The sequence below is a fragment of the Mobula hypostoma genome, chromosome 4 (genome assembly GCF_963921235.1).
Source record: "Mobula hypostoma chromosome 4, sMobHyp1.1, whole genome shotgun sequence".
NCBI classification, from domain to species: domain Eukaryota; kingdom Metazoa; phylum Chordata; class Chondrichthyes; order Myliobatiformes; family Myliobatidae; genus Mobula; species Mobula hypostoma.
The window spans coordinates 179,455,642-179,464,427 of NC_086100.1; positions in this window are offsets into that span (position 1 = coordinate 179,455,642).

An 8,786-nucleotide genomic window follows, 5' to 3' on the forward strand; every position below is an offset into this window, starting at 1 on the left:
TTTACATCTCCTTGCGTTTTTTTCTTAAACGACTCGCTCTTTGTAATGCAGTCTCCTGGTGGTTACTATCTAAACTTGTGAAGTTTATTTTGATAGGCTCTGGGATTTCGTGTTACTTGTCTTATTTAAGCAGATACCCAGTTAGTGCTAATCGCGGGGCTCTAGTTTTGAGAATGTTACGCCTTGCAATGTCACTCGGCCGAGCCGCGGAGGTTCTGTTGGAGGAAAGAGTCCCTCCACACTTGGGTGACATTGCCAGGGCACATTGTGACAGTCTTCAAAGTTGATTGGCTGCTCAGATATCTGGTGGTGGAGGGGAAGAAGCTGTTCCTAAGCAGTGTGTGTGTGTTCAAGCTTCTGTACCTCCTCTCTGATGATAAGAATAAAAAGAGAGCACGTTCTAGGTTGTGGGGACATCCTTAATTATGGATGCCGCCTTTATGAGGCATAGCCTTTTGAAGATGTCCTCAATACTGGGAAGGCTAGTGCCCATATTGCTATCCTAATATTAGGAAAGGAAGGACCACAAGAATGACAAGGTAATATAAAGGATCAAAGGGTGGCAATTTCATAAGGGTGAAAGGTGAAATGTTTTATGGGAACATGAGGGGGAACTCAGAAGGTGGTATGAGCGTTGAATGAGCTGCCTGAGAAAGTGATTAATATGGGTTTGATTTCAACACAAGAAAAATTTGTATAAACACATGGATGGGAGAGGAGTGGAGAGCTGTGGTCCGGGTGTGGCTCGGCGGGATGAGGCAGAGTAACAGTTTAGCAGGGACTAGATGAGCTGAAGAGCCTGTTTCTGTGCTGTAGTGCCCTATCACTCTACCTATCCTCGGTACTTATAGTGATAAAGTTTGCTAATGACCCTAAGAACTGCTTTCTCCAGTAGATCTTGCTTGGCAAATCTCCTCTATCAGTTTGCTTTTGAACAACTCTCGTGAATTTACCATGCTTAGAACATTTCTGTACAATATTTAGAAAATGCTGAACTGTGAACAATGTTGCAATGACCTCTGTGCATGAGAGAGCATTTCACTTGCAGCACAGTTGGTCAACCCAAACACGAGGAAATTTGCAGATGCTGGAATTTCAAGCAACACACACAAAAAATGCTGGTGGATGCAGCAGACCAGGCAGAATCTATAGGAAGAGGTACAGTCGACGTTTCGGGCCGAGATCCTTCATCAGGACTAACTGAAAGAAGAGATAGTAAGAGATTTGAAAGTGGAAGGGGGAGGGGGAGATCCGAAATGACAGGAGGGGGAGGGATGGAGCCAAGAGCTGGACAGGTGATTGGCAAAAGGGATATGAGGCTGGAGAAGGGAGAGGATTATGGTAAGGGAGGCCTAAGGAGAAAGAAAGGGGGGGGGAAGCCCAGAGGATGGGCAAGGAGTTGTTGTTGTTCGTCCTTTGTAGTTGAAGATGACCATGGCTTCAAAGTCAAATGGGAGATTGGTGGCTGTGGGTCCGGAGGTGACTGATGAGGCCAATCCGGGCCCTGAAGGCTCGCCCACATGTGGGACACAAGTGGGTGGGTGCTGTCGTGGCAGTGGATGCTGCTCGGGCCTTGCGCACAGCACGCTTTCCTTGCGCCTCGATGATGCGCCTGACTTCAGCTGCACGGGCTCCTGTGGTGATCTTGCTGCGCCAAGCTGGACGGTCGAGGGCAAGCGTCTCCCACATATTGATGTCGACACCCAGGCCTTTGAGGGACACTTTCAGGCAGTCTTTGTAACGTTTCTTCTGCCCCCCGACTGAGCGCTTGCCCTGACACAGTTCTCCGTACAGCAGCTGCTTAGGCAATCGGCTGTCTGGCATTCTGACCACATGTCCAGCCCACCCGGCTTGGGCTTTCAGCAGGAGGGTGTAGACGCTGCAGAGCCCAGCTCCTTCCAGGATTTCCGTGTCGGGGACTTTGTCCTGCCACCTGATGTGGAGGAGTCTGCGGAGACAGCTCAGGTGAAAGTGGTTGAGCTGTTTGGCGTGTCTGCTGTGGACAGTCCAGGTCTCGCTGGCGTAAAGGAGGGTGGTAAGGACCACTGCACAGTAGACCTTCAGCTTGGTGGTAAGGCTGAGTCCTCTCCACTTCCAGACGTTCTCACGGAGTCTCCCAAAGGCGGCGCTGCCTTTGGCAATCCTGTTGTTGACCTCAGCGTCTATGTTCACTGCGCAAGAGAGTATGCTGCCCAGGTAGGTGAAGTTGTCGGCTCCCTGGAGGTTCTGGCCCTTTACCGTGATGGGCGGCTCCTGGTATGGCTTTCCTGGGGCAGGCTGGTACATAGGAGATGCAGCGTGAAGTGGACTGCTTCTCACAAGCCTGCGACAACTTCGGCCTTTTTGGTGCTGATAGTGAGACCGAAGTTGTCGTAGGCTTGTGAGAAGCAGTCCACTTCACGCTGCATCTCCTGCTCTGTGCTGGCGTTGAGTGCGCAGTCATCAGCAAACAACAAGTCTCTGATGACAGTCTCTCACACCTTTGTAACTGCCTGCAGGCGCCTAAGGTTGAACAACCTGCCGTCAGTTCTGTATCTGACGTGGATTCCTTCTTCGTAGTTATGGAAGGCATCTGTCAGCATGGCAGAGAATACCATACTGAACAGAGTCGGGGCAAGAACGCAGCCTTGTTTGACGCCATTTGTCACTGGGAAGGCCTCCGACTCGTCGCCGTCATCCAGAACTTTCACCATCATATCGTCATGGAACTGCCGGACGATTGTGATAAACTTGCTGGGGCAGCCAAACTTCTCCATGATCTTCCACAAGCCTTCTCTGTTGACCGTATCGAAAGCCTTGGTTAGATCGACAAAGGTCACGAAGAGGTCGCTGTGTTGCTCCTGGCATTTTTCCAGGAGTTGGCGCGCAGCAAAAATCATGTCCGCGGTCCCACGTTCAGCACGGAAGCCGCACTGGCTTTCTGGGAGCAGACCTTGCTCAAGATGTTGGAGAAGGCGGTTGAGCAGGACGCGGGCCAGAATCTTCCCCGCAATGGACAAGAGGGAGATGCCTCGGTGGTTGTCGCAAGACTGGCGGTTGCCTTTCCTCTTGTAGATGCGGACTATGCTGGCATCTTTCAGCTGTTGCGGGACCTGTCCCTTTTTCCACATGGACTGGAAGAGTCCAGTCAGCTTTTGCATCATGACAGGGCCTCCTGCTTTGTATACCTCAGCAGGGATTGCATCGGGTCCTGGCGCTTTGCCACAGGAGAGTTGCTTCACTGCCTTCCTGACTTCATCTACTGTGGGGAGGGTGTCGAGGTTCTTGTTGATCTCTACCTGGGGCAGGCGGGCAATGGCCTCGTCGTTCATGTCGGCAGGGCGGTTATGGACGTTGTTAAAGTGCTCAGCCCACCGATCCAGAATCTACTTCTTCTCTGTCAGCAGCTGCGTTTCATCTGCGTTGAGGAGGGGTGAGGAGCCGGAGGACTGGGGTCCGTATACAGCCTTAAGCGCATCGTAGAAGCGCTTTATGTCGTGGCTGTCTGCATAGCCCTGGATTTCATCGGCCTTCTTGCTGAACCAGCTGTCCTGCACCTCGCGAAGTTTTTTCTGCATCTTTCTTCTTGCGTTGGTAAAGGCATCTTTTTTGGCTAGCTACGTGGGGTCGTTCTGATGTGCTCTGTAATGTTGATGTTTCTCCGTTAGTAGTGCCAGTATTTCCTCATCATTCTCATCGAACCAGTCTTGGTTTCTTCGGGTTGCTGGTCCGAGATGTTCGAGGGCGGTAGTGTAGACAGCGTCTCTGAAGGCCGTCCACTGTTCCTCAACGCTGGTCCCGTCTTCCTGTGGTGTGTCTGGCAGTCTGCCTTCAAGGGCATCGACGAATTCTTCTGCAACCCTGTTGCTTTTCAGCTTGGAGACATTCAGCCTCTTTGCAGTCTTCTGCCCTTGGGGTCTTCTCATGGGCAGAATACGAAGCCTGAACTTGGACACAATGTGTCGGTGGTCGGTCCAGCAGTCGGCACCACACATGGCTCTCGTCACTCTGACATCCATCCTGTCCCTCTTCCTGGTGATGATGTAGTCAATCAGATGCCAGTGCTTCGAGCGTGGGTGCATCCATGACGTCTTCTTACGGGTGGGTAAGTGGAACAGGGTGTTGGTGATGACAAGGTCGTGTGTAGCACATGTCTTGAGGAGCAGAAGGCCGTTGTTGTTACACTTGCCAGTGCCGTGTCTTCCAATGATCCCTCCCCGGGTTTGGTAGTCTGTCCCTACTCTGGCATTGAAGTCCCCGAGAATGATGAGCTTCTCTGACTGTGGGACTGCTGAGATGAGGGTGTCGAGTTCTTCATAGAACTTGTCTTTAATGTCATCTGGGTTGGTCATGGTGGGAGCGTAGACACTAATCAGCGTAGCACTCTTCTTGTTCGCAAGTGGGAGCTGAAGTGTCATCAGGCGGTCGTTGATGCTCTCTGGGTGCTTGGTGAGTTTACGGGCGAGGTTGGAATTGATGGCAAATCCCACGCCTGCTTCTCGTCGTTCAGCGCTGCTGCGACCGCTCCAGAAGAACGTGTATCCACCACTACGTTCTGTCAGCTGGCCCTTGTCTGCTAGGCGCGTTTCACTGAGAGCTGCTATGTCCACGTTGTAGCGAGCTAGCTCTTTTGCAACCAGTGCAGTTCTTCTCTCTGGTCTGTCTGCCTTGATGTTATCTCGCAGAGTTCTCACGTTCCATGTGCCAAGGTTGAGCACCATCACTTTCTTCCGCGTTGGGTTTGAAGTCATGACTTGCGCTTGACTTGGATTAAAGTGAGGGAGAGTTGCGCAGGTCGTCAGCCTCACTCTCTCGTCCCGGCCTATCTGGACCCAGTGGCAAGACATAGTTGAGACGGCTGGAGATAGGTCAGGATGCAGTGGATGGCCAGCAGTGTTCTGTGTGTCTCACTGTGCCCTCTCAGCGCTCCACGACGCATTGCTGAGAATCGCCTTTCTGCGCGTTGAACCAGTGATGGTTTCTTCCGCGCGGTCCGCCGAATCCAGGCTTCACACGCTGGGTAGACAAGCCCTGAGTGTTGTGGGTCTACGGCAGTTCTTGCGGCGTGCTCGCAAGCCTCCCTACCCATTGTTGGGCATCCTCATTCGCCTTTGCAGCCGTTGGGAGATGTCTCCTCTTCCGCCTGCTCCGCCGTTGGGATGATCACCTAGTGGTGTGGTAATGACACCACCCCCTCACTTGTTTTCGCCCGCTAGCTGCTCCACCTTCGCCGGGTCCTGCAGCTGCTCCCGACCGTACCAGGCGGCGGGGGCGGGCGGCGGCAGTCGCGACGAGTGGCAGGCCAACTCCAGGCCTCGGGCCTCGCCCCCTCCGCCCGCCGCCATCGCCTGATACCTGTATAATAGGTCCAGTGTCAGTTCGGCGGCCTCGGACAGGAGTCTCGGCGCTCACGACCCGGTGTTGGCTCGACCTCGGCCGGGTGTCTCGGAATAGATATGATGGGATTGCCCTGAGAGCTGGCTGAGTCTTGATGGGGCTGAATGACTTCTTGTCAAGGAGTATAGTGAGAGGGACAGAGGGAGAAAAAGGAGAGAGAGAGAGAGAGAGAGAGAGAGAAATTAATAATAAATAAATAACGGATGAAATACAAAGGGGAGGTGGGGCATTAATGGAAGTTTGAGAAGTCAATGTTCATGCCATCAGGTTGGAGGCTACCCAGACGGAATATAAGGTGCTGTTCCTCCAACCTGAATGTGGCTTCATCTTGACAGTAGAGGAGGCCGTGGATAGAATGGGAATGGGATGTGGAATTAAAATGTGTTCCCACTGGGAGATCTTGCTTTTTCTGGTGGACAGAGCATAGGTGTTCAGCGAAACGGTCTCCCAGACTGCGTTGGGTCTTGCCAATATATAGAAGGTCGGACTCTCACAGCTACCTGGACTATTCCTCTTCCCACCCTGTCTCTTGCAAAAATGCCATCCCCTTCTTGCAATTCCTCCGTCTCCGCCGCATCTGCTCTCAAGATGAGGCTTTTCATTCCAGGACGAAGGGGATGTCCTCCTTTTTTTAAAGAAAGGGGCTTCCCTTCCTCCACCATCAACTCTTCTCTCAAACACATCTCTCCCATTTCACACACATCTGCTGTCACCCCATCCTCCCGCCACACCACTAGGAATAGGGTTCCCCTCGTCCTCACCTACTACCTCACCAGCCTCCAGGTCCAACATATAATTTTCCGTAACTTCCACCACCTCCAACGGGATCCCACCACTAAGTACATCTTTCCCTCCCCCCCCCCGCTTTCCGCAGGGATCGCTCCCTACGTGACTCCCTTGTCCATTCGTCTCCCCCATCCATTCCCACCAATCTCCCTCCCGGCACTTATCCTTGTAAGCGAAACAAGTGCTACACATGCCCTTACACTTCCTCCCTTACCACCGTTCAGGGCTCCAGACAGTCCTTCCAGGTGAGACGACACTTCACCTGTGAATCGGCTGGGGTGATATACTGCGTCCGGTGCTCTCGATGCAGCCTTCTATATATTGGCAAGACCTGATGCAGGCTGGGAGACTATTTCGCTGAACACCTACGCTCTGTCCGCCAGAGAAAGCAGGATCTCCCGGTGGCCACACATTTTAATTCCACATCCCATTCCCATTCTGACTTGTCTATCCACGGCTTCCTCTGCTGTCTAGATGAAGCCACACTCAGGTTGGAGGAACAACACCTTATATTCCGTCTGGGTAGCCTCCAACCTGATGGCATGAACATCGACTTCTCTAACTTCCGCTAATGCCCCACCTCCCCTTTGTACCCCATCCATTATTTATTTATTTATTTATTTATTTATTTATTGTTAATTTTTTTTCTCTCTCTCCTTTTTCTCCCTCTGTCCCTCTCACTATACTCCTTGCCCATCCTCTGGGCTTCCCCCCTCCCCCCTTCTTTCTCCTTAGGCCTCCCATCCCATGATCCTCTCCCTTCTCCAGCCTCATATCCCTTTTGTCCAGCTCTTAGCTCCATCCCTCCCACTCCTGTCTTCTCCTATCATTTCAGATCTCCCCCTCCCCCCCACTTTCAAATCTCTTACCATCTCTTCTTTCAGTTAGTCCTGACGAAGGGTCTCGGCCCGAAACGTCGACTGTACCTCTTCCTATAGATGCTGGCTGGCCTGCTGCGTTCACTAGCATTTTTTGTGTGACAGATGGTCAACCTATGTTTCAAATAAACAAAACACAGGAACCTAAGCTGACACTTTATTGAGGAAGTGTTGCATGAATTGAAATTGTTCGGAATAAGACATTAAACCAATATGCCTTCTGAACGAATTAAGCCTTTGTCTTCTCATCCAATCTACTATCAGTGGATTTTAATTGGTGGACGTAAAAGATAATGTGGCTTTATTTTGCTTTTATTTTACTTAGAGATGCACCGCAGAACAACCCTTTCTGGCCCAATGAGTCAGGTCTGTCATACGGGGGCGCTGGTAGCAGACCCAAATGCAAGACACAGACAATGAAGAACTGGGAACTGGACTGGACTAGAGTTAGGGACTGGACTGGACACAGACTAGGAGCTGGGACAGGAACACAGACTTGGGCTAGGACTTTGGCTAGAAAAGCAGGACCAGGACAAGGAACTGGGAACTAGGAGCCTGGGCATGGACTCTGAGCCAGAGACTGGACAAGGACTCAGAACCTGGGTCTTGACTCGGGCTCGGACCCCAGAACTAGGCGATGACAGGGTTCTTCGAGGCTTGGCTACAGGACTAGATGAGGCTTGGGTATGGACTCCAAGCCAGAGACTGGGCAAGGACCCAGAACCTGGGTCTTGACTCAGGCTCAGACTCTGGAACTAGGCAAAGACATGACATGGCTACAGGGCTGGATGAGGCTTGGATTCCACGAGGCACTTCTGGGCAGGACAAGGTACTCCTTGTGGGAACGCAGGGCTGGGACCCTTTCTAGGACGCAGGGCCGGGATGCTTACTAGAATGTGGGACTGGGATAACTGCCGAGGTAAACTGCTGAGGATACTGTCAGGGATACAGATGGACAGAGGAAGGGACCAGTCCAGCCTCAGGGTAATGGCAAAGACGGCCTGGCTTACCCAACGGAGGCGAGGACGGGAAGGGACAGATCCAACTGCAGGGCAATGGCAAGGACGACCTGACTTACCCCCACAGAGGCAAGGACAGGAAAGGAGCTCAATCCAGGGGGGCTCTGAGTCTCGGGGCGGCCAGCAACCTTGGCTGGCTACGGAAACAGCCGAATCCATATCCAGCTTGGAGTCACAGACGGCCACTCAGCTGGCCCCAGAAATGGCCGAATCCATACCATGATGACTGCTCCGACTAGAGACAGCAAGGCTCCATGAAGCGGTGGTCCTCCCACCAGGCCTAGAGATCATGAATGGCTGCTCTAGCCTTCCACTGGCGGGTTGCTCCAAGGGGATACTGATGAGACGAACCAACAACCACACTCGACCCCAGGGCCACTTACATTCCCAGCCACAAGACGAGAATCAGGTTCCTATGATTAAGCCCAAATGAAGCAAGGGACAGCCAGAAGACCTGGAGTCCGGAGTCCATGGACCGGACCGTGAACCGGAATGTGGATTTTACGGACCGGACCATAACAAGAAAGCCCAGTAACCCACTTAGCCTAATTGCAGGACAATTTACGTTGGTCAATTAACCTACTAACTGCTATGTCTTTGGACTATGGGAAGAAACCAGAGCACCTGGAGGAAACCGATGCGGTTACAGGGAGAACATACAAACTCCTTACACACAGCATGAGAATTGAACTTGATACTCCGATGGCCTGAGCTGTAATAGCATCGC